Genomic DNA, 26,419 nt, shown 5'->3' with positions numbered 1-26,419 from the left:
GGCAGACATTCCTGGTGTTTCTGTTGCTGTCTTTGCCACACCCTGGGGCTCACCACATATCCTCTAGGTCTGTTGTTTGACCTGCTTTGTTAGCAGATCCCATCTCCTCCACCCCAGCCCTTCTTTTGCTCTGTCCTTTGCCACAGAGGGGGCAGGGGTTGGAGAAGCTGTGGGAGAAGGGAGGGAAGGGATGCACTGTGACTTTAGTGCTGGTGCAGGGAAGCTCCCAAGGCTTGGGACCATGGCTGAGGAAGGTTCTCTGTCCTCCCATGTGGTCATTTCTCCAAGGACAGAGAGAGAGAACAGTGAGAAGACAGAGATGGTGTTATACTCCAGGACTATTTATTACCTCCTTTTTGTACAGATTCTGTTCCTTCTCCAATAGTCAAAGATGACTTTTTGTAAGAACAGATACATGGCTTATACTTTAATTTATTCTTTCATTTAGCAAGTATTCACTGAGAACATACTCTGTCTGGGTCCTTAGGGTAAAGGTGCTGGGAAGAAGTCTGGGAGGTGCTGTAGATGAGACAAGCCTATAGTGCAGTGCCTGGGGTTGAATAGGCCTTAAAAATGGCTTTTAAGTAAAATCAGGCAACTCTGATATAAGGAGATTTTTTAAAATAAATTTTATTTATTTATTCATGAGAGATACACAGAGAGAGGCAGAGACATAGGCAGAGAGAGAAGCAGGCTCCGTGCAGGGAGCCTGATGTGGGACTTGATCCTGGGACTTCCGGGATCACACCCTAGGTTGAATGCAGATGGTCAACCTCTGAGCCACCCAGGGGTCCCTGATATAAGGAGATATAAGGGCCACACAGGTGCTCTAAACAAAATATACAAGGGTCAGAAAATCTTTGCTGCAGTGCCTGAGGGTGGTGTCAAGGTAGAGGTAACACTTGGGTTGACCTTAAAGAACAGGTGAGCATTTGTAACCATGCAGGTGTGGTGAGCACTGTCGACCCGAGTATATGTAGGGAGATGGGAAAGTTCTGGAATACTTGGGCAGTGGGTAAAGTTTAGTTTGGCTAGAGCCCAGGGTTTCTTAAGGAGAATAGTGAAAATCCTAGGAAAGTTGGCCAAGACAAGTCTGTGCAATGCTCATGGAACAAGACGAGAAGTTTTTACTTGATTTGGTCAGATACATAAGCACTGGAGGCTATCCTCCAATAGACAGATGAGTGAACATGACAAATTGTGCTTTAAAGAAGAAGAGTCTTCCTTTCAGGCCAGGAAGATCATCAACATAACAGTGTATGAAGGCAGGAGCAGTGGCAGTATGAATAGAAATGAAAAGATGAGATTTAGAGAGTGGTCCTGAGGGAGACTGAGCAGGATTTGGCAATGCTGTGGGGATCGAAGAGAAGAGAGTGACGTATCAGGAAGCGGTTGTGTGATTCTATGTACTGATCCCCATTGGCTGGGAAGCTTCTCAGTTCAATAATCACAAACATTGATTAGTGCTACTCTCTTATCTTGTGCGAGACAAGCAATACAGGAACAGCAAAGGTGACCAGACACAGTCTTTGCCCCAACTAGAGAAGAGACTTAGAGGAGAACCCAGGCCAAAACTTCTATTCCCTTTGGAGAGAATCAGAGATGATTGAACGTTGTATTTACTATCATCCACGAGTATGAATGAGAGGGAAAGGGACTTGGATTTCCCAGGAACACCATGGGTAGTTTAATGATTTAATGATTTTGTTTGGCTTTGTTTCATCAAGAGCTATTTCTTTTGACTCTAACATGGGGTATGTGTTGAGTCACAAAGGTGAGTAACAGATTGTCTCCCTTCCCCTCTCCCAGCTCTAGGGGATGCTCAGAGGAGTCTGAAAAGAATGGCAGGGCTAGGTAAAGAAGAGGACACATTTCAGTGGTCTGGGATTGAAAGGCAAGGAGGGCACAGGAGCTGAGGGCAGTCTTTCTGCAAGAGGAGGCGTTTAAGCCAGATGTTGGATGGGGTAGGATTTCAATAGGCAGACATTGGAGAAGTGAGAGTGGCGTTCTTGGTGAGAAAAAAGGAGAGCAAAGGTGAGGAGACAGAGATGATAGGACATGTTTAGGGCCTGCTACACTGTCTTGTTTGAAAGATGTATAGGCAGGGGCGACTCATTGACTCAGAAGGTCAAGCCTCTGACTCTTGATTTCAGCTCAGGTCATGATCTCAGGGTCCTGGGATCCACTCCCCCCCACCCCATGTTGGGATCTGAGGCAGGGGTACACTCAGCTGGGAATCTGCTGAAGATTCCCTTTCTGCCCCTCTCTGCCCCTCAAATAAATAAATAAATACATCTTTAAAAAACGATGTATCAAAAAAAAAAAAACAACGATGTATCTTTAAAAAGCATATGTATATGTTCTGTAAACAGAACGCCATCCTGTTTAAAGCTAAAGTTTTGTTTTGTTTTGTTCATGAAGTTAAGAATAACAGTTGGTAAACCAGCTAAGTGGGCTAGAAGTCGTGGTTTAGTTGTTTCCAGTTATACAATGTTCTGGGTTTCTGATTGGGCCTAGGAGACATCCTTGTTTGTTAACAACTGTCAAGAGTTATTTGATTAGGTTATTTCTCTACTCAAGCCCAGAAGTGACTTTTGGCAATAACGTTTCCTTGGTACGGAGACTTCCATTACTCACTATCCAAAGGAGTGGAAATCATGCTTGCTTTCCTTTTATGGGGTCTCTTTATAGACAATGAAATGTGTATGTGACAGGACATAGAGGTCAATACATGGAAATCACCACATTTCACAATCATATTCCTGAAAACCCAAATGCTCCATGCAAGAAGTAGGCTGAAATTAGTCTTTTGCACTTTTCTTACTTCATCCTTTTGGATCTTCCTTTGCTCTCAGAGTTGTTGATTCATCAAAGAGCAACTAGAAATATTATGACAACAGTGTCTTTTTTCATGCTCAATAAGAGGACAAGAAGGACCACCCAAGGGTAAGAGAAACAATTAACCAACTTAATTATCAGCAATAAATTGTCAGTAATTCTTAGCTATTCTTTTGGTAACACTATGTGCTAGCATGCTTAAAGTAAATACAAGAATGGATTTTTTTTTCTTTTTGGCAAGGCATAGTAGAGGGATGGTGGTTAGGGTTGGGGAATTGCTTGCCAAAACAGAAAGGATTCTAATAAACACATGAGATTCAAATCCTAAACATGTCTTTGAGTTTGAAGTGTTGAAGTTGGTATCTGATTGTGTACTGCTTTCCTAGGGCTGATTACCAAATGGTCACCAACTACATGGCTTAAGAACAACAGAAATGTATTTTCTCCCAGTTTTGGAGACCAAAGGTTCAAAATCAAGGTGATTTCAGAGTCACATTCCCTCTGAGGTGTTGCAGGGAGAACCCTTCCTTCCCTCTCCCAGCTTCTGGAGCCTCCAGGTGTTCCTAAGTTTGACGCTACATCACTCTGCCTCCCAGCTTCATGTGGTTTTCTTTGTGCATCTCCATATCTGAAGCCTCCCCCTGCCTTTCTCTTAAGAGGGATACCTCTCATTGGATTTAGAACCCACATGAATCAAGGATAATCTCTGAGATCCTTGGCATAATTCCACCTGCAAAGACTCTTTCCCCAAATATGGTCAATTTACAGGTTCCAGGGATGAAGGCATAGACATATCTTTTGGGGGCCATCAGTGTATGACACTGAAGATGCATTCTTTGGTGGCATAAGGATGTCCTCCTGGATGTTCAACTAGTTTTTGTTGATTACTCATCCTTAGGACAGCAGAAGATTGAACTTAGTGCAAGGAGATTATGGTGAGTCCAAGAAATCTGCACTTGGGACAAGAGGAGTTATGTAGTTTACTGGACAGAGATTATAAATTCATTTTACTAATCACAGTATATTTTGGAAATTTATCAACAACTTTCTTGATAAATTCCAATGCTGGGAATTAGAGATCTCCAAAGAGAGTCAACCACATGGTACATTTTGTTGTTCATAACACACTTTCTTGGTTTTTTTTTTTTTTCTCTCTTTATTTGTTTTAAAGATTTTATTTATTTATTCATGAGAAACACAGAGAGAGGCAGAGGCAGAGACATAGGCAGAGGGAGAAGCAGGCTCCCTGTGGGGAACCTGATGTGGGACTCGATCCCAAGACCCCGGGATCACAACCTGAGCCAAAGGCAGAAGCTCAACCACTGAGCCACCCAGATGCTCTTCCCCTTTCTCTTGAAAATAGAAATCTTTGAATTGATCCAGTTGGGCATTTGAAACTCTGAAATGTTATGGAATAAAAAAGTACATTTTAAAGCAAGTCTCCCTAATATAAATAGAAGACAACCCAGCAAATAATACACATTGAAGATTTTTTCAAGAATGTTTTTGATGGCACCCCTTTGGGGTCAGAGTTCCTTATTTTTCATCTGGGAATAGTAAGACATAGAGAAGCCAGGGCCACAAATGCAAACTTAGCTCCCTAAATAATACATGCAGAATCCCTTTTCTCTTCCAGTAGCTGAGAAACACAGCCACCCACATATTCCTGCTCCTCTCCCCCGGTGCTTTGGGTTGGTAGTAGGAAATTGCTGGGAGAGCACTGACTCACCGGAAATGCTCTCTTTTTTCTAGAGTAAACAACAAGAATGAAATTGTGTCAGCACCATTTACCAATTTTATTTTTAATTGGATTCTACGCCTTTGATCACTGAAGGGGAAATAGTGAATGAGGGCCGGCACAAGCTTAAGGACCGGCATTATTACCTTGTATGTTCGTTTAGACCATTTCCCACCATCCACCTGAGATGCAGTTATTTATTAGCATAATATGCTTACGGATCTATCTGCAGGGCTTAAAGATGGAAATTGAAACTCTGTGATGATTTAGCTGAAAGTTACTGGAGCATTCATAAAGCTGTCAGAATTACAAGAGAAACCACATTAAGAAAACGCCAGCACTAGTTGCTATTAAATGGATATTCAAACATCGTCAGCACTGTTATCCACAGAGGGCTGGTCTAATTTATAAGCTCCTGTACAAGGGGATAATGGTAGCTGCAGGTTCAAAGGAAAGTGGATCATAGGAATGACATTAGGAAGAATGATCACATGTTTTAAAACATAAATCAGGACACAGGACAAAGGACTTTCCCCCGATTCATTTTTTTTTAATATATTTACATCTTTAAAAAGTATTCTCACTAATAAATCACATTTATAGAAAACAATGAAATGAATTGAAAAGGCACAAATTCAACTTTTATTCATTCAACAAATACTTATTGAGTGCCATTTGTATGCCAGGCATGATTTTAGGTAGTGGATATGATGCAGACTAAACAAAGTGCTGACCATAGATAGTAGTCCATTGTTTTATCAACAGAGGTTTATTGAAGGCTGCTACACACCAGGCATGTGCTATGGTTGATATTCTGTTGATTTACAATCATATACATTTGTGATCCTATATACTCTTGGGAAATGAAATGTTACTGAGTCTCTGAGCCTAAGAATTCCCGGGAGTAGCTAGGTGTCTCCCATGAGTCTGCTGATCACTCTTGAGCATAGCCTGCTGCTCTGTTGGCTAAGCTAGAGTTCTGTAGACTCAGTCTCCATGTACAGAGTCGCTGTACTGAGCCAAAATTTTGTTTCCATTTTCACGGCTGCCTCTACGTTTACAGCCTCAATGCTGGTGGAGCCAGAGATCTGGATGTGATGTTGGTGTCCCTGGAATGGAGCCCTGTGTTCTGAGATGGCGACCTGTCATGACTTGTCATGTGAATGAACTCTTCCTCCAGCACACTGAGCTCGGGTTGCTTGTGCCCCAGGAGTTACAGTGTTTAGCCAGCCAGTTCTGTCAATTCTTCCCAAGCAGAGGTTCCTTTGCCATCTTGCATCCAACTCACACATCTGTACCCTCTCCTAGCCCCATAAATCTAAAGATGTTAGTGCATGTAACTTCCACTCCTTATGGGCCTCTGAGACCTGCCACGCCAAGGCATCTGGTTACACACATGCATCTTTGAAAACAAGATAGTCTGGGAAAATCTAGAGCAGGTGGCCTTAGATATATAGCCTCTAGGTACAGACTGAATGACCCAGAGTTCAAGGTAGAAAAGCCAGTATTTTATGGAAATGGGCAGTTAAGAAAAGATGACCCAGGAGTCAATTACAAAGGCAAAAAACAAATTTGAGTATGAGCCGTACACCCAGAAATGAAATTGAAGTTAAGGTGCAATAATTAGAAACATGGGAATCTGCATCAGAAATCAAATTAAATTGGCAAAGAACTTAACGATGTACCCCCAGATCTTCACAGGGAGAAATTATTACTTAGGCCTATTCTACTATTAAAGATGTGGTCATTGAGCTTCTGACCCGATGCAGACTCTGCATTAGGCAGTGGGGACAGAAGGATGAACGAGTTCTTTTCCTTGCCTTTAAGAAGCTTAGAGTCGAAGACAAGGGTCGGAAAGTACAGCCCTTGGGACAAATCCAATGCACTTCCCGTTTTTGCACGGTCTGTGAGCTAACAATGGCTGTTGCATTTTAAATGTTTGGGAAGTGGGAATCAAGAGACTAATGTTTCCTGATATGTGAAAATTGCATGAGTTCAAATTTCAAGGTGTGTAAATTAAGTGCTTTTGGACCATGGCCATGCTCATTCGTTCATGTGTTGTGTCTGGCTGCTTTCCTGCTACAGTGTCAGAATTGAGTACTTGCCACGGATTGTATGAGCCACAAAGCCTGAAATGTTTACCCACTCCTGATCTAGGAGATGGGGCAGAGGGAACAGCACAGACATAAGCACATGATTAGGGGAGAATATGAAGGTAAAGATGACCCCAAGGGTATTTCTGGAGCATTGAAGAGAGCATTACAAAAGAGGCATAATTTTCAGTTTATTTCAGTTTACTAGGACACATGTATAATTACCCAGAGAATTTTAGATACTTTTTTTTTTTTTTTTTTTTGCTGTTATATAAACAAGGAGCCAAAGAAACAAACAAAAAAAAGAAACTTGTGACTGTATTTCCAGCTTAACTCTTCTGGTTATTTTTTTTTTACTTACTTATTAGTAATAATATTTTAGCTTTCTTTTAATAACATTTTATACACACAGGTATTAATATTGCTTTATTACCAGTTGTCTTATATGTATTATTAAAACATTAGTTGTTCAGGATATCCTGCATCGGATGGAGTTTTTTTTTTTTTTTTTTTAAAGATTCTTTAATTTTTAAGTAGTCTGAAGGCTGTGGTCTGGAGCAACTTGGCAAGGCTAGGTCTCTGCATGTGGTTTAAAGGGCAAGTCTCCCCCAAAGGCTTGAGAGAGGGGTGTGCTCTGAGACACTCCCTTTTATTGGATCGGGCTTCCTGGGACAGGAAGTGGGGAACCTGGATGTCAGCAGGTACCAATGGTGGCAGCTGCACATGGCTGACCTCAGGGGCATTTTTAAATAGAATCTCTTCCATATCTGACCTGGGGGAGCTGAGCAGAAAAAGACAGATATGGGACTTTGTTTCTCATTTTATATTTTTATCTTTGGCTTCCTCTGGTGAAAGTATAAACTCACGCTGTAAATGAACAAGTGGTCAGAAGTCCACACTGACTCACGGAGAGGCAACATGGCACTAGTTGTGGGGTTAGGATGTCTGGATTTGAATACTGGCCCTGCCACTCAGCAGTTTTGTGACTCTGGGAAATTTACTTAGCTTCTAGACATTAGCGCTTGTTAAATGGGGAAAGTACTAGCAGCTATCCAACAGGGTCATTGTAGATTAAATAAATTAATGCATGAAAAACATTGGAAACAATGCCCGGCATGCAGAAGAGTCCTCCACATTTGCCGTGATGACAATGATGATTAATATTAATTTGCTCTCTTGGAAATTACCTATTTGGGGTCCACCCTAAACATTGTTTTTAGGCTCTTAACATATTTCGCCACACTCCATCTTCGGAGCGGGAATCCTTCCCTCTGTCTCTCTTTTTCCTGAGGTCCTCCCCTGAATTCTGGCCTCTTCCATTGTCTTTTTGTCTTACTTCAGTCTTTTAAATCCTGACTGTAGCAATCTAGCAAATATGCCCAGGCACTAACTTTTATTATCCTTGTGAGGGAAGCCTAGTGGAGTGATTAAACGCTCTATCGCAATACCATTGATGATCGAGTTTCTGTTTTAGAGCATCAGTCATTTCTTCTGCAGCAGAAATGGAGACCACTACATATTTGTTGGATTGAATTGAATTCTATTCTTGCTCTGACAGTGATGAAGATCCTATTCTTAAAAATTTATTGCTGCATTAAATTAGCCTAGAGCTTAAGAACTGGACAGGTATCCATTGATTTACATTTAACTACCCGATACTTTCTGCTTGAACGTTTTGCTCTGGAAAAGAGAGTTTGGAATTTCTGTGTCCCGATTTATACAAGGGATGTATTATGATTCTTCAAGCAGATCATCCTTATCCACAATTTTCTGGAACTCTTGCTTTAAGCATATGCTTACTGGGCTCCTTATTCATTCCCAGCTGATTTGTTATTGGCTCAGCTTCCTCCCTTTCCTTGCACTCAGCTGCTCATCTCTGAGTTTCAGAGATGCTTGCAAAGGACTGATTTAGGATTTAACAGAGGGAGAGCGAGTGTTTTAGTTATCTGTGTCTGTATACCACACTGCCCTCGAACTTAGCAGTTTGAGACAATGAACATCTACAATCTCACAGTTTCAGTGGGTCAGGAAGCTGGGAGTGGCTTGGTTGGGTTATTATGGTTCAAGATTTCTCACGACGTAGCAATCGAGGTGTCAGTCAGGGTTGCAGTCTTCTGAGACTTGATTGGGTTGGAGGATCCACTTCCAAAACTGTGAGCATAGCTATTTTCTGGGGCCTTCATTTCCTTGCCAGGTTGGCTTCTCTTGCAGGGCTGCCTACACACAACAGTAACTGGCTCCTCCAGAGAGTGAGCCATGTGAATGAGTAAGAGTGTCCAAAATGGAAGCCAGAGCTTTTATAATCTAGTAGTAGAGATGGCATGTTATTATTTTTTGTATAGTATTGGACATGCAGATCAACACTCGTACCATGTGGGTATAGACTACAAAAGAGTGTGGATAACCAAATGTGGGTTCCTTGGGGATCATCTTGGAGGATCAGTCCCATATTCTACCCTCTGGTTCCTAATGATTCACATCATTCCCACATGCAATATACATTCATTCCTGCACAGGTTGCCCCAGAGTATCTCACTGAAGCACTAGCTTGAAATCCAGAATTTTCTTATCTATATCAGCTCCAGCAGAAGAAGGGGCTCTTCAGGTGTAGCTCCTTAAATGCAACTTCTCAAGTACAGTTCCTCTTCATTTATGAAACTAACTCCCCACACCTGACATACAGTGGGGGAGCAGGCATAGGATAATGGTGATAGACATTTCTGTTCAAAAAGAGGGAGAATGAAAGGCACACAAAAAGTTACTAGTATTTTAGAAATAGCAATCTGGAAACCAACTAGTTAAATGCCTTGACTTTGATCAACTATTGAAGCCTGGGAATAATTAATTCTCCATGGCTCTCAGCTCTGCCTTCTGGGCTTTTGGTTCCTCCCAATGAAATCATCTTTCTCTTTTTTTTAAATAAATTTTTAAAAAATATTTTATTTATTTATTCATGAGAGAAAAACAGAGAGAGGTAGAGACATAGGCAGACTCCATGTGGGAAGCCTGATGTGGGACTCGATCCCAGGACCCCAGGATCACACCCTAAGCTGAAGGCAGATGCTCAACCACTGAGCCACTGAGCCACCCAGCCATCCCCCCCTTTTTTTTGCCATCCCTTTTTTAAATACAATTTTAATGTTAGAATAGTTTCAGATTTCTACAAACTTGTATGTTACTTAGCTTCTCCAGGCCTCAGTCTCCTCATCTTGCTTTCTTTGTTTCAAATGCCCTCTGGTATTTTCACCCACTTGCTTCTCCAGACTAGAAAACTCATTCTTAATTTTTACTCCTCTTCTCCAGTGTGCATTCCAGACTGCCCAACCCAAGGTCAATGCACGTTTGGTTCTCCTGACATGTGTTTCTTCCGCATCCTGTTATGCACATGAATGCAGTGTATTAGAATTATTTATTTTCTTGTCTCTTGTCTTTGTTTCTTAGCACATTGAAGGCTAGAATCCAAGCCAGTGTCTAAAAGAGAGAGGTGCTTAAATATTTCCTGAATAAATTGAATACATTAAAGAATTATTTTTTTAAAAATAAAAATACAGAGCAAGTGTATAGATTCATGTAACTACCATTAACAATCAGGATACAAAACAATTTCATTACTACATGAAATGTCTTGCTATCCTTTCCTTTACCCCTAAACCCTGGCAATCACTAGTCTATTCTCCACTCCAAGGTTTTGCCTTTTCCTGAATGTCAAATACATGGAATTACAGTATGCAACCTTCTGAGAAATGATTTCTTTATTCATGCAAGCCTTTGAGAGTCATCTAAACTGTTATGTATTTCAATAATTTATGACTGCAGTGTTTATACTGCTGAGTAGTAACCCACTGTATGGATATACCACAGTTTGTTCATCCATTCACCTATTGAAAAACATTTGGGTTGGTTTCATTTTTCAGTCATTATGAATAAACTTTCCTATGAACATGTTTTTGTGTTAATTCAGATTCTCATTTCTTTAGGCTAGATATCTTGGGATAGTATTTCTGGGTCATATGATAAATATATGCTTAACTTTATAAGGAACAGCAAATTGTTTTCCAGAGTAGCCACATCATTTTACATTCCCACTAGTAATGTATCAGAGTTCGGTTGCTGTGAATCTTTTCCAGAACCTAGTAGTATCAGTATTTATTTTTTTGGGGGGGTCCATTTTAATAGATATGTAATGGTATCTCATATGGTTTTAATTTGTTTTTCCCTAATGGTTAATAATGTTGAATAAATTTCCATGTGCTTATTTGTCATCTATATGTTCTCTTTGTTGAAGTGTCTGTTCAGTTCTTTTCCCCATTATAAAAATTGTATTTATATTCCTACTGCAGAGTTTTGAGAGTTCTTTATATGTTCTGGGTACAAGTTTCTTGTTAGTTATATATTATAATTTTTTTCCAATCTGTAGCTTGTCCTTTAATTATCTTAACAATATTATTTTAATGAGGTGCAATTTATCTTTTTCATTTTTTAGTGGCTAGTGCTTTTGGAGTCATATCCATGAACTTTTGCCTAAAGATTTTCTCCTATTTTCTTCTAAACTTTATACTTATTACATTTATATCTGTGATACGTTTTGAGTTCTTTTTTAAAGCTTTTATTTATTTATTTGACAGAGAGAGAAAATGAGAGAGAATGTGAGTGAGAATAAGCTGAGGGAGCTGCAGAGGAGAGGGAGAAGCAGATTCCTTGCTGAGCAGGGAGCCAGACATGGGGCTTGATCCCAGGACCATGGGATCATGACCTGAGCCGAAGGCAGATGCTTAACTGACTGAGCCATCCTGGGACCCCATTTTGAGTTATTTTTGTATAAGATGTGAAAGATATGTCAAAATCAATTTTTCACATAATGATGTCTAATTGTTCTAAAGCCAAGTGTTGGACAGACCAAGCTTTCCCTATTGAATTACCTTTGCATCTTTCTCAGAGGTAAATTGATCATATTTCTGGGTCTCTACTCTCTTTAGTTTATTTTAATGTCTAGCTATCCAGAAATACCATACTGTTCTGACTACTGTAGATTTATATTAAGTCTTATAATTACATAGTATGATTTATCCACATTTACTCTTTCTTTTTTCTTCAAAATGGACTATTCTAGCTCCTTTGACTTTTCATATAAACTTGAGAATCAGTTTGTCCATATCTAACAAAAATCTTGGATTTGATTGCTATTGCATTAAATCCATGGAACAATTTGAATCTTTGAATACATTAAAACAGTATGTTTCTCCATTTATTTAGGTCTTTCAAAATTTATTTCATCAACATTTTGTAGTTTTTAGCTTACATGTGCTGCACATGTCTTATTATATTTCTACATAACTCCATTTTTAGGAGGATTTATTGAAAATGGTATTTTTACAGATTTTCATTCCCAATTATTGTTCATTGTCAGACTTCTGTGTGTAATTTTGTATACTGAGATTTTGCTAATTTCATTTTTAGTTCTGGGAGTAATTTTTTATTTTTTTTACTTTATTTATTTTTTTGTATATTTTTTAAATTGGAGTTCGATTTGCCAACATACAGTATAACACCCAGTGCTCATCCCATCAAGTGCCCCCCTTAGTGCCTGTCACCCAGTTGCCCCAACCCCCCACCCACCTCCCCTTCTACTACCCCTGTTCATTTCCCAGAGTTAGGTGTCTCTCATGTTCTGTCACCCTCTCTGTTATTTCCCACTCAGTTATTTTTTAAATAGATATCTTGTGATTTTCTATATAGACAAATGTGATCTATTTAAAAGTACACTTTATTTTTTCCTTTTCCATCTGTGTGCCTTTTTATTTTTCTTGCCTTGTTGCATTGGCTAGGATTTCCAACATCTATATTTATGAAGGAGACTGATCTACAGTTTTCTTGGGTACTATTTTTGGTATTTAGTATCTTTGGTTTTGATTTTGGCTGGTCTCACAAAATGAATTGGGAAGTATTCCCTTCTTATCTATTTTCTATTAAAGATTGTGTAGAATTTGCTTTCTAGCTTCCTTCAATGTTTGGTAGAATTCTCCAATGAAACCATCTGGGCCTGGAGATTTCCTTTTCTGAAGGTTTTACAAATTAATAAATTTCTTTAATAGCTAAAGAATTCTTTGGATTATCTATTTCATCTTAAATGAATTTTGGTAGTTGGTGTTTTGTAAAGGAATTAATATACTTAACCTGACTAAGTTGTTGAATTAGTTGTGTGCACATAGTTGTTTGCATAGCTATGGGGGTATGATAAGCTCTTCCTGCTTTCATTCCTGATATTGGTAATTAATATCTTCTTTCTTTTTTCTTTGTTAGTCTGGCTGAAGACTTATCAATTTTCTTTATTTTTTTCAAGGAACCAGATTTTAGTTTATTGATTTTCTCTTTCCAATTTCATTAGTTTTCTTCTATTTCTATTAGGCTTGACTTGAGTTTATTTTTCTTCTCTTTTTACTTTCTTAAGGTGAGATCTTAGACCTTTTATTTAAAACCTCTTTCTTTTCTAATATAAACATTGATTTTCTTTTCTAATATAAATATCCCTGTAAGCACTTTATTAGCTACATCCCAAACATTTTGATATGTTGTATTTTAATTTTTGTTCAGTTCAAATATTTTCTAATTTTCTCTGAGACTTCCTTTTTTGACTCAGATTAATTAGAAGTATGTTGCTTAATAGCCAAGTATTTGAAGACTTTCTAATTATGGTTCTGTTATTGATTTTTATTTTAATTCCATTGAAGTCAGAGAAAATACTCTGTTGGGTTTTGATTTTTTAAAAAAATTTGTTAAGGTTTGTTTTATGATCTAGGATATGATTTACCTTGGTGAATCTGTCATATGCACTTGCAAACAATTTGTATCCTGCTCTTGTTGGATAGAGTGTTCTATGAATGTCAGTTCGGTCAAGTTGGTTGATAATGTTGTTCAGTTGTTCTACATTCTTGCTGGTTTTTTACCTACCTGTTCTATTGAGTACTGAGAGAACAGTGTGAAATTTCCAACTATATCTGTGGATTTGTCCATTTTTCCTTTCACTTCTATTTCTTTTTGCTTCATGTAATTTAAAGTTCTATTGTTAGATGCAATATATGTTAAAGATATGGCTGTCGAAATCAGCCAAAACAACGAAACAAAAAATGACTAGGATGAATTTTAGATACACAATGAATAGTTTGTTGGTATAAATATATCCTAAGTAACATTTGTATTTTATCTGGCAACTCTAATTCAGGATTGTTATGTCTTCTTGATGAATTGGCCTTTTATTAATTTGTAATGTCTCTCTTTATCCTTGCTAATTTTCCTTGCTCTGACATCTACTTTGATATTAAAAGTGATTCTAGTTTTTTTTCCCCTTAGCTTTTTTTTTATTATTAGTATTTTCATCTTCTAAGCACATCAAATAGAGACAGGCATTGTCAGATTTAAAAATAAGAATAGCAACACCAGTAACCATGTGCTACCTACTAGGAACTCATTTTAAATATAATGATATTGATTATATTATGTGTCAAGTAGTATACCAAATGCAATTCTATTTAGGTAGACAAAAACACCAGAGTTATCACTTTCAGAAGAGGAAACTGCAGTTTGAAAATGATATAGTTATTGCTTCAGGTCATACAGCTACTAAATAATGGAATCAGAATTTAAAGCTTAGCCTAACTCCAAAGTTCATGTCTTAAGTACTAGATTGTTCTTTCTGGTTACCTTGCCTGTAAAGCAAATTTTTGCTTTGTTTTGTTTTGTTTTTGGTTAAGGACCAGGTGAATATTTTAGGCTCTGCAGGTCATGTAGTTTCCTTTGCAACCATCCAACTCTGCCTACAGTCCAAAAGCAGCCACTGATAATCTCTAAATAAAAAAGTGTGCTTGTGTTCTGATAAAACTTTATTTAAAAGACAGGTGATAGATTAGATTTGACCTGTGGGCTTCTGTTTGCCAATTCCTGCTTCTAGGTTATGGGTGGATTTTTCTGTTCTTGTCTCCTGTGGGCTATATTTCCTGGTTCTTGATTTATGAGTTCATTCCAGGTCATCATAACTAGTGATAAAGCTTAATTCACATTTCAGGCAGTCATGTGTCATATGACCTATTCCCTTACCTAAGATCTATTTCTCTTATAAGGAACATTAACTTCTTTCTTCTTTCTTTCTTTCTTCTCTCTCTCTCTCTCTCTCTCTTTTTTTTTTTTTTTTTTTTTGGCTTAGCAGGTCCTATTATAAATGCAGGATTCAGAGGCAAAAGAATAGGAACAGTGATATACAAGGCTCTGTCTAGGAGAACAAGGAGAGAGAGAGATGTTAAACACACACAATCTGCCTTCACTATGCAGCCTGGTTGCTGAATCTAGTCCAAGTATACATGTAATTCCAGTCTACTACATCCTTGAAAGAATCATTTAGTTTCTTCTTGTATGCCTCTAGGGTTATGGGACTCTCAATCCCTAAAGATAGTCCTTCCTGTATCTTCCTTGGGGATGGAATAAGTAGATTGCCCTTAGTTCTTGGAAATGTTGTGTAAATAATGAACTGAAATGTGTCTCTGTGTGATTTGTTTCCATTGTTTGAGTCTTACCCTTTGAAGTCACACAAAATGAATGTAATTTCTTCAACAAGGCAGTCTGGGATTGTAAATTTATTTTCTACTAGAGGAAGGAAAAATACTAGATCTCACAGTAGGGTCAATAGCAAGCACAAAATGCTTAAAAATAAACTTAAAAAAATTCCAGGATTTATGTGTAGAAAATTTCACACATTTTTGAAAATATAAGAAAAATGGAAACAAATGGAGAAAAACACAATGAGAAGACAATACTATACAATGAGAAGACAATACTATAAAAATGCTGATTATTACCAAATTAATCATTAGATATAATATAATTCTTATTCAAACCCCAACAGCTTTAGCTTTTAGCAGGGAATATTTTGAATTAGGACTTGACTGAGCCTGAGTTTAGCATGGGAGTGCTTGCGGACTGAGGAAAGATGGGGTATGGGGTGGAAGAAGCAGGGCTGAATAGTGGGAAAACCTGGTCTGCAAAAGAGTATCAAGCTTCCTCTCCCCATGGGGAGCATGGCACTAGTTTGAATCTTTAGTTATACCAAGTTGGGGTTCCCCTAGCTCCCAATCAGTCAGTTATCACATGCTTCAAGAAGGAGGCCGGATCACAGGTGTGGTGTTTTTCTTTAGCTGAGTGCTCACAGCTGAGGACCATCTCTTGAGCACTCTCAGCAGTTGGGAGAATAATCCTCTCTACCTGAAGAAGGATCTGGTGGCTCATCACAACATCTACCCTGTGAAGAAAATTGGACAAAACTTCTGTCAGTAAAGTTCATCTAAAATATGGGGGAAATCTTGCCCCATGAGATAGTATACTATGAAGCTACCCACAATCATTAAGAGTAGATTATTGGCATAGGCAAAGAGAGACCAATCAGTGAAACAGAAATGCAAGAGCAGAACAAGAACCAGACTTTTGCATATGTAGGAACTTAGTACATAACACATGTGATCCTTCAATCTAGTAGGGAATGAATGATCATTCAATAAACAGTATTGAAATTAAAATGAAGTCAGCTTCCCTATCTCATACCTTATACTAAAGCTAATTTTAGGTGGATTAAAATCCAACTTAATACAGAAAAGAAAACTTAATAGTGCTAGAAAAAAATGTAACAACGGGAGTAGAGGATTTCCCGAGGATGATCTCAAGATCAGAATCTGTAAGAGAAAAAATATTAACATCAAATAAGATTAACAGTGTACAATGGCAACAAACTTACTGTAATAAAGATTTATTTTATTTTAGAGAGAGTGAGTATGTGCACATGAGGGGAGAGGCAGAGAGAAAGGGTGAGAGAGAATCCCAAGTAGACTCTGTGCTGACATGGAGCTGGATGCAGAACTCGATCTCACAACCCTGAGATCATGACGTAAGTCATAATCAAGAGTCCAATGCTTAACTGACTGAACCATCCAAATACTCTGGCAACAAATTTACTGTAATTCATGTATCTAAAATTGATCAAAAGCTTATTATGTACCTGACACTGTTATCAGGACTTGATATGATTTGCCATCTAACCCTATAATTAAGGTACTGTTATGTTTCTTATTTTAGAGTTGAGGAAACTGAGGACTACAGAGACATTTACCTGGTTTACATAACCAGGATGTGGAAAAGCCATGATTTGAACCCGGTTTGTTCAAACTCCCCATTCTTTAAACAAATGTGGAAGACAGTGACAACCTAGGAAAAGTGTCATCAATGACAAAAGGTCATTATCCCTACTTGAAAAAGGTCTGTTACAAATTGAAGCTGAATTTGTCATTATTCCAATAGAACATTTAAAAACCCAAAGTAAAGAAGAAAAATAACGAGCAGTAGATAGGTGAGAAGAGCTCCAACTTTAAAGTCTCACCAGTGAAGAAGAAATGAAAATTTCAAATAAGGAGAAAGCATTTTTCCTCTGACCCATAAGCCAAGAGTGAAAAAAGCTATAACCTGAAAGTCCCGGTGGTGTAGTGGTTTAGCGCCGCCTGCAGCCCAGGGCGTGATCCTGGAGACCCAGGATCGAGTCCCACGTCAGGCATGGTGCCTGCATGGTGCCTGCTTCTCCCTCTGCCTGTGTCTCTCTCTCTCTCTCTCTCTCTCTAGCTGTGTCTCTATGAATAAATAAATAAAATCTTAAAAAAAAAAAAAAAGCTACGTCCTGGAGTGACAAGTATATGGGGAAATGGCCATTGCCATATAGCTAGTGAGAATATTGAGCAGTATAAATTTTCCAGAGCTGTTTTGCAATATTTACCAAAAGCTTTGATTCAACATGGTCACCAATAGTTATTTAGTTTAAGAAGATACGTAAATATATATTAATATATGTTAATAATATATTAATTAATAACATACATTATTCTGGTGCTGTAATGATAATAAGAGTTAATTTTTAAGAACAGAATATATTTCCACTATACTCTACTCTCATTAACGATGTCAATGCATATCTGAATTAACCTAGAAAATTGTTTAGTTTTTTACTGAGTGAAAAAAAGGTATGTATAGTGTCACATTTTGTAAATAGAGCTATAGGTATAATTATCTGGATGGCTATATCTAGAATCTTAGCAATACTTACCTTTAGATGGTGAGATTATGGACAATTTTTCCTCTTTTTATTAATCCTTATATTCTTATTTTCTACCATAAATGTTTGCATCTTGTGTAAAAAATATAAATTTTGTTGATGTCAAAGTTTTGAGTAGATGTTCTTAATCTGAAGCCTTTTTGGAAATAGCAGTCACATTCCTAGCTGGCATTAAAAATATCTGTAAAATGTGTTTCGCCTGGTTTCATTTTTTTGGTTTCAATTTGGGTCAGTTTTTAAAATTTCAACTTCGATCTTTTTTTTTTTTTTTTTTGGCCTGGGTTCTCTGTGTATGTTTGCTCCCAGTACCTAGAAAACTTGCCTTTTCATTTGGTAAGTAAAGCAGTCAGAACAAAGCCACCAATGTAATTTGAGTAGGTGTGGATCAGAATGAATCAGGCTGCAGGAAATGATTTGGGACTGTTTTTCAAGATCTTTGCTTTTTTTTCAGTCTTTTGTATTCAGGGAAGATTGAAAGCCCATGTGGGAGAGAAAGGCTTTCAGATTCTCAGGTTTTTAAAATACAGGTCTCCAAGGCCTTCGACTGAGCTTCCTAGGCATGACAGGAACAGAATTTGGTGCAAAAAGCAAGCAAATCGCCTTGGCGAAGATATTATCCCTTGGTCCCTCCCAGCTCCCCAAGTGTCCTGGGCTTTCTCTGCTCTCTTCCTCTGTCAAACATCTCTCTGCCTTTTCTCTACTTCTCATCCTCTCAGCTCCCTAAACTGCCAGTGTCCTTGAATTTGAACTTCTTCCCAAAGAGAGAAGAATAGCCTAGGGAAATAAGAAGAGGAAACGAGTTTATTTTCCAGTTCTCAGGGGCTACCTTTAGTAAGAAGGCTCCAGGACTGTGCCAAGCAGTGTATGTGTATTGCTGTTTAGTTTACTTTTATATATATGCATTGCCCTTCCACCTACCCCCTCCCTAAAACTGTCTGCACACCCTGCTCATCCCTACAGAATTCCTGACTGGGGAGCCATGTAACAAAGGGAAGGAAGAATGAGATACAAGCACTATGCTATCATGGACACTGGGGGGCAAAGGAGGGTGGGAGATGGTCTGAACAGAATAGGCTGTGGTATAGCAAAATACCTACAGATATTTCTGCTCATTTCAGATTCGTTTGTTTGTTCTTTCATTTATTTGCCCACGCTCAAACATAAACTGTAGTGGCAGATGCTGTACCAGGCCAATTGGATAGACAGATAAACCTACTTCCAACCTCAAGTAGTTCAGTTAGAGACAAGATTGCTAATTATGGATGCTCATCAGAATCACTTGTAAGAATGCAGATTTCTGGGCACCATCCAAGACCTTCTGAATCAAATTGCCAGGGAAGTTTCAGAAATTGTAATTGCATCAAATTTCCCAGATAGTTCTGTGTAGTCAGTACTGGTCTGAAGACCAATGTTAGGAAACAACTGGTAATAGCTTCATGATTTACAAAAGAAAAAAATAATTAGGAACCAAATCACGGTGCAAATGCCAGGCCAGCCAGCTTCTTCTCTCTCCTTTCCTTCCCACTATGCTTCCCTTTAGGAACACCAAAGTCGAGGATAATTTTTCAGCTTTCTATTGCTGTGTAACAAATGGCACCCAAGCTAAGTGACTTAGAAAAGCAAACAACAACTGGTTGTTTTTCACAATTCTGTGGGACTGGGATCAGCTAGGTGGTTCTTCTGTTCTACATGATCAGATTGAGGTCACTTACACGGCTGCATTCAGGTACGGTCTCTAGTGAGGCTGAAATGTCCAGGATGGTCTCTCGTCCTCTATGAGTTGCTCTCCATGTGATCTCTCCTAATTCAGTAATGCAGCCCAATTCTCTCTACTATCTTTGTAGCCAACTCAAAAAAAAAAAAAAAAAAAAAAAAAGCTGATGCTGACAGTTTGTTTAAGGCTTGGGCTTGAAATCCCAGAAAATTACTTCTGCTGTATTCCATGCATTCTATTGGGCAAAATGAGACACTGGGCCAGCCCAGATTCAAGTGAAAAGAGAAGTAAACTCACCTCTCACTGAAAGGAAGAGGAAAGAATTTGTGGTCATCTTTAATCTACCATACAGTTTTTAAAAAGTATGCTGCTTTATTAGGTCCACATACCCACAGACTTCACAGATGACTTCAGGCTAGGGGTTACAGATATGGTTCTAGAAATCAGTCAACTTAGACCAAGACCTTGGCTAGTTGTATAAGTGGTCATAAATGAACAATAAACTTTAATAGGGTCAGGCTGTAAATACAAGATGGGTCACTCCATTGTGACTACATAAAAAAAGAGCTAAAGGTAAATAATGAACAAACAAGGCATGAGACTGTAATCTAGTGTTTTTGCCAAAAAGGAAAAGCACAATATCAGATATACTTAGAAATTCTAAAGAATATTAAAGCCGTGACTAGAATATCATATCCAGTTTTGGTTCTTATAATTAGGAGCCAGAGTTGTTCAGGTTAGAAATAGAATTGATTTTTTTCTTTCTCCATTATGTTCTGGAGCCAGGACTTGATTAGGGAATCCAGGATAGCCTATACTGCAGGAAATGAGGAGTTTGGATTTGGATGGGGGGAGAAGGAGACAATTGAATGGCAGGCCATCATCCACCTGTTGACTCTCTAGAGCCAGGACTTAGGGTATCAATTAGGCCATGTCATTTTCTGTTTCACCATCCTTTGGCTATTCAGGTTACACAGAGTAAAGCCTAGGTCTGTGCAAGAGCCAGCAAGGCCCCACCTGGTCTGGCCTCTCTAACTAATTTCATCTTCTACAAATATTTTCCCTTCTCACTTTACTCCCATCACAGTAGCCTTTCTGCTGCTGGTTAGAGATGCCAGCACACACCTGCCTCCAGCCTCTTGCACTCATTCCTCTCTTTACCTGGGATGCTCCTCTGTAGATCTGCATGGCTCATCCCTCACTTCCCCCAGGTCTCAGCCTATATTCAAGCCATTACCCCATATGAAGTGGTAACCCCCACTTTCATACTCCCTATTGCCATCTATCACTATCACACTGCTTTGCTTTTCTCCCTGCACTTCTAGCATTGGGTATACATTTATTTTCTTGTTTATATGTTTGTCGTCTCTCTTCCCTCACCAGTATGCTAGCTTCAGGAAAGCAGCAGCACGGCTTTGTCTCCTTCATACCTCTAGTGGCACCAGCAGTCCCTCGCACCTTCTAGGTACTCAGGAAGAGTTTCTTGAATAAATAAATGGACCTCCTTGTGAGCCTTGGGTAACTGAATACAACACTGAGATCGTAGCACCCTGAGTGCTTGTTGAATTGACCTGTTGGCCAGTATGTTGCAGAGTCAATGGGCCAGGAGACTGGAGTTAAGTCCCTGCTTTGCCTCTAACTTCTTTGTGACTTTGGGCAAATGTTTATCCTTTCCATGTCTCAACAGGCATATCCTCTACAAAACTCAACATTTAAAGGAATCTTAGGTGGGAAAGTGTTTTGGAAAGAAGATTACCAATGGTCTTGTATTATTCTTTGAGGGTCTTGCCTGTTGCTCAAGGCAAGAGAATTGCAGCCTATGCTTTCAGTTCAAATCTTTGTATCCTGCTTATGGGGAGGGACATTATTGACCTAGGCAATTGCTAATGCGTGAGAAAGTAAGAATAATGGAATTTCAGAGGGCAAGTGGGGGCTCACCAGGTGGGTAGAGATGGCATTATCCAGGAACTGGGAGACGTGGGGTTTTTCACTGTTGAGGTTGGTTAGAATGCATGTCAGGAAGGGTCAAGGGTTTAACAGAGTTTTGAATCCCTTTCCTCATAGAAATGGTTATTTTTAAAAATGCTAATTGATATAGCAAGAACATGGTCTTAGATGTCAAATTACCTAGATTCGAATTCTATTACCACTTGTTAAGTGTGAGACCTAATATTTTAAAATCCTAGTTTCACCTTCTGTAAAATGGGCATTTTAGAAATTATTATTACCTTGCCAGGCCATTATGAAGATTAGATGAAATATTCCATGCAAAGTGGCTGGAACATATGTATGTTTGCAATTATTATTATTACTACTACTACTGCTATTACTACTACTACTACTATTATCAGGAACAGTAGTAGAGTAGTAATGGTAGACTCATATTTATCTACCTTAAATCCTGTCTCATTTTCTATTCAGTGAAATGAGATACCAATCTGTATCAAAAGGCTGCTGTGAAACCAAATGATGGTGTATGTCAAAGAACTTTGTAAATGTGAAAGCTTTATCCAGATGTGAGTTATTATTAAATGTTAAGATTCAGCTACTATCATGAGCCCCAGGGCCCAGCTCCATTTCCCCTTCCCCATGGGCCCCAGGGCCCAGCTCCATTTCCCCTTCCCCATGGGACACATACAATGTACCCTCTACCTTGCTTTTGGCCCCACAGTCTCCAGTTCCTCCAGTTGCTGGGTCAGATCATCCTCCAGAACCAAAGGGACCAAGAACCTCAGCTCCAGATGCAGGGTAAACACAGGCCTCACTCTTGTCAAGTCTCTGCAAAGGACCCTGGAGGCCATGACGGGAGGACATACTCTAAAAGCTACCACTGCGGACCCATCTGAGGGTTGTCAAAACTGTCAACAGGAAGGTTGTCAAGTTTCTCTCCCTGAGGTTTTTAAAAATAAGAGTCTTGCCTGAAGATGGAGCCTTAATTATATGACCTCTCAAGATCACATCTCATTAAGATTCCATGTCACTTCCTGAGTTTGTATAGCCTCTCTTTTGAGAGTAAGGCCCTTCAGTAATTAAACATCTGAAGGAACTGGGCATTCATTATCTGAGCATTAATTCTGAAGACAGATCAGGGGATTCTGCAATTTCAACTCATTTTGGTAAATGGTCATTTGATTATTATCCAGCTGATGGAATTAGAAAGAGATCTTTGAACTCCATCTTTGTTCACATCCCTGTTCTTAGGGTTTCTCTGTGTAAAGGTCTTTGATTAACTGGCTATAAGGATGCTCTGTTGGATTTCCTTTGTAGACATGCCAGTCCCCTCTGTGATATAGGGAGCTCCTTTGGGGCCAGAAACCCATCTTGTCCTTGTGTGTCTCTTGCTGCCTGTCACTACACAGGATCTAAATATTACAAAGTAAATATTTTGTTTTGTTTTTAATAAACAAATGAATACAATTTCAGGGGAACTGTCAATTGATCATGACCAAACTTGGGACTGCTATTAAAAAAAATTCGTCTTTCATCTTGGATTTGCTTTTTGGTTGTCTGCTATCTCAGAATGAAATAAGTAACAAACATTTTGAAGTAGATTTTTATGACAATTCTGAATTAATTTTAATGAAATTAAGCCCATTTCTGGAGTTTGCAGAAGGCATTTCAGCACATGAAGTTTGTCCATAGAGGAAAAAATCAGACTCTCTTTTCACACTACTCAGAAAATGGGACAGAAGAAGGTGTCTGATCATGATAACAATGAAAGTGGATGTGAAATTTACATTCTAGTCCTGTGTCCTGTGCTTTGTTGTCTGGTTAAGATGGAAACTCATCCAGCAAAATTTGACATGATTAATATAGACCCATTTTTCTGAGCCAGGGATTTCCTGAAAGAGGGTGGTAGACTGAAGTCATAAGATCTGAATCCTGATTTTGACACCACGGACCTTGATTTCTGTGTGGGTATGATGGGGGTGGAGTGGTGAGGGGAAGCTCTACTGTTCTATGACTCAGTGCCTGGCTTCTTGTAAGGCGCCCACCAGAGAGTGGAAATAGCATGGAACATGATGGTTCTGAGTGAATTCCTTGGGAGCAGAGTCTCTCACAATGCTTAATGCATGAGAAATAACAAGGAGTGTTTATTGCCTAATGAGTGTGTCATGCTGGTTTGGGCCCTGGCTTTGAGGATAGGCTGAACTGGGTCTTTTCCTTGGATATGCCACTCGATAGCTTTGTCACTTTATGTATGATAACCTTTCTAAGTCATTTTAAAACGATATATATATTACATTGAAAAATGGAAATAAAAATAGTGCCCATATCATAAAGACGGTGGAAGGACTGACGGGACAAAGTATGTAAGATGATGTAAGAACCACCTGATATACAGTGAACACTAAAAAAATAATAATTGCTAATGTGGTGGTGTGGGATGAAGGTGGTGAGAACCAGGATTACCTGAAAGAGACAAGGATGTCAGTTTCCTTATTTGTCTCTTAGATTGTTGAGAAGATTAAAAAGAGTTTAACAGAATACCTGGCACACAGTAGGTGCCATTAAAGTGTTGATATTTTAAAGAAAAACACGTTCATAAGTTCTCCACGCTCTCCAACATAGATCAAGCTTCTCCCGTGTGAAGTCAACAGAGAAAGTAGGTGTGTGCTGCCACTGAGACATTTTCTGGGCATTAGTGTTCGATTTCATGATCAAGAAGGAACAATTCATTCCCTCCTGGGTGTGCTGTTGTCTCTAAAGACAACAGGTGCTCTGCCATAGTATAGCAAATCCTTCTTTCTTTTCCTCTTTTCTTCCCGTTCCTCCTTCTTTTGTGTTCTCTCCCCAACCCCTGCCCCCTTGCCTTTTGGTTTGTATTCAAGTTATTTTCCCTCTGCTGTGATCTTCCCCCTCACATCTGCTCTTATCCCTCCTTTGCTGCTGAGCCACATGAGTCATGAGGGCCGCTCTGACAGAGGTGCAACTGTTCTTTGGCAATCAAAGAGCTTCTCAGGCCTGCTCAAAGTCATACGGTAATGCTGCAAATGCCAGCTCAAATGCCAGCAGAAAGCTGGACCCCCTTTCATCTCTTCCTTTTGAAGAACTTCTTTGTGGGGGGCCCCTCACAAATAGTATCTTGAGACAGAGTGCATTTTAACCCATTTGTTTTGCTTTTCTTCCTCAACCCTTGTAGAAGGAGTGGGAAGTTGGAATCAGTGATCAAACTGCTGCTCCACAGAGGGAGCCTCTCCTGAAACTGCACCATGGACTTGGGCTAAAAATGAGGTAATTTCCCCGAAGTGTAGCTTTGCCACATCCACTGAATCATTTGGGAGGCCTTGTCTAGGACTGCCTCAGCACCCTACTGGTAACTCATGGGGTTACCCCCAAAGACTGTGGACTTGTCTAAAAATCCATGGGTTGTCTCATTTGAAAATTGTGTATCTGATCACATTTTTATATTTTAAATATTTTAAACTGGTTTACTGTGAACCATTATGAATATCCCAGGCTCAAAACTTATTTAGGGAGAATTTTGGATTCTAGGAATAATACCAGAAGTTTGTCCTTCTGTCAGAACATTTGTAAAGAGTTTTCCTCCTCACATTAGTAAACACCCAAAAATGAGATCAAGATTCCTTCTAAATCCCATTATTTAACTAGTCATATTTAGTTGCCTATTGTTTATATTCAGCCTAAAGGCCCTGACATCAATGCACGGAATTGGGAGCAAGGAACTGTCTTCATTCCAGAACTGAGCTGATACCTCCTGAAGGTGAGATCCTTGTGAGATGTTCCCCGAATAATTAGCAAGAGCCTGAAGGATGTATGGTTTGGTATTTAGTCTTATTCTATTTCTAACAAGCTTTGTTCCTTGTTCTGGTACAGGTGAATCAACAGCTATCTAAGGAGGAAGAGATCATTTCTGCTGTCCCACATTCGACCTCCATCCTGGACTGAAATTGGTATTGAACATCTACTGCATGTAAGCATATAACCTCCATTATCTATAGTCTTTATGAGAACTCTGTGAAATGTTGTTATACTAGGTCTTCGGATAAAGAAACTGAGGCTCAAAAGAATCAAGTGACTTTGGCAGATTATAGTTTCAAAAGATGGTCTTAGCAATATTTCCTGTTGCGTGGCTCATCCAGAGTCTTGCCTCTCTCCTACCCAGAGGGGAAGTCCATTTTTTTCTCCCCTATAAACTTGGCAGGATTTTGTGATTGCCTCAAGAGGTAGAATGTTGTAAAGGTGATGCTACATGACTTCTCAGGTTGTTTTAATAAAAGGTGACATTGTTATATCTAGCTCTTTCTCTTTCTTTAGGAATATTTACCACCGGAGCGCATAACCATGTTGTGAGGAAGCTCAGGGTATGTGGAGAGGTCACATGTGGACATTCTGTTCAATGGCTCTGGCTAAGGTCCCAGCCAACAGCCTACACCAAGTGCTAAGCCTTCCAATGATTCCAGCCCCCAATGTCAAGCCACCCCAGTTTATGGTGGCATAGCAGAGACAAGCTGATCCTGCTAAGTCCTGACCTAATTGCAGATTCACAAGCAGTGTAAACATCATTGATATTATGAAGTTTTAGGATGGTGTGTGACATAGCAATAAAACCAAAAAAGTAAGCTTGTAAAACTAGTCCATGCATGAGTCAGGATTCAAACTTAAATCTTCATCCCACCATAGGTTCTGTGACAACTATACGACTTTACACCACTGTAGGCTGGTTCCACTGTCCCAGATCCTTATTCTTCCAAGTGTTTCTCCTCAAGTAACTCTTCTTCTCCAAAGTCCTCTTTCAGCCTGGACCCAGAGCCATTCTGCCTCTGCTTGCTGTAGCTGTGCTCATTACTCTTCTTTCCCTAATTAATATACAGAAACCTGAGGAGCAACACACACATTCTGGATATAGACAGGCCTTATGCACTCCTGGGGATGCT

General features: G+C 39.2%; 1 long non-coding RNA gene across 3 annotated transcripts in view; it reads left to right on the top strand.

Moving 5' to 3' along the window:
* LOC112675974 (uncharacterized) overlaps positions 1–26,419 on the top strand; it is a 55,730-nt gene that overhangs the window by 19,022 nt on the left and 10,289 nt on the right. For all 3 annotated transcript variants that reach the window (XR_003146184.3, XR_004810868.2, XR_003146185.3), the window contains 3 exons: positions 24,664–24,755; positions 25,165–25,245; positions 25,359–25,455. This is a non-coding gene — a long non-coding RNA (uncharacterized LOC112675974). The remainder of the gene's footprint in view (positions 1–24,663; positions 24,756–25,164; positions 25,246–25,358; positions 25,456–26,419) is intronic.

Source organism: Canis lupus, chromosome 30 (genome assembly GCF_003254725.2).
Source record: "Canis lupus dingo isolate Sandy chromosome 30, ASM325472v2, whole genome shotgun sequence".
In the NCBI taxonomy this organism is placed as follows: Eukaryota; Metazoa; Chordata; class Mammalia; order Carnivora; family Canidae; genus Canis; species Canis lupus.
The sequence above is the reverse complement of the archived record's forward strand: the minus strand, read 5'-3'. Positions and strand labels throughout refer to the sequence as shown.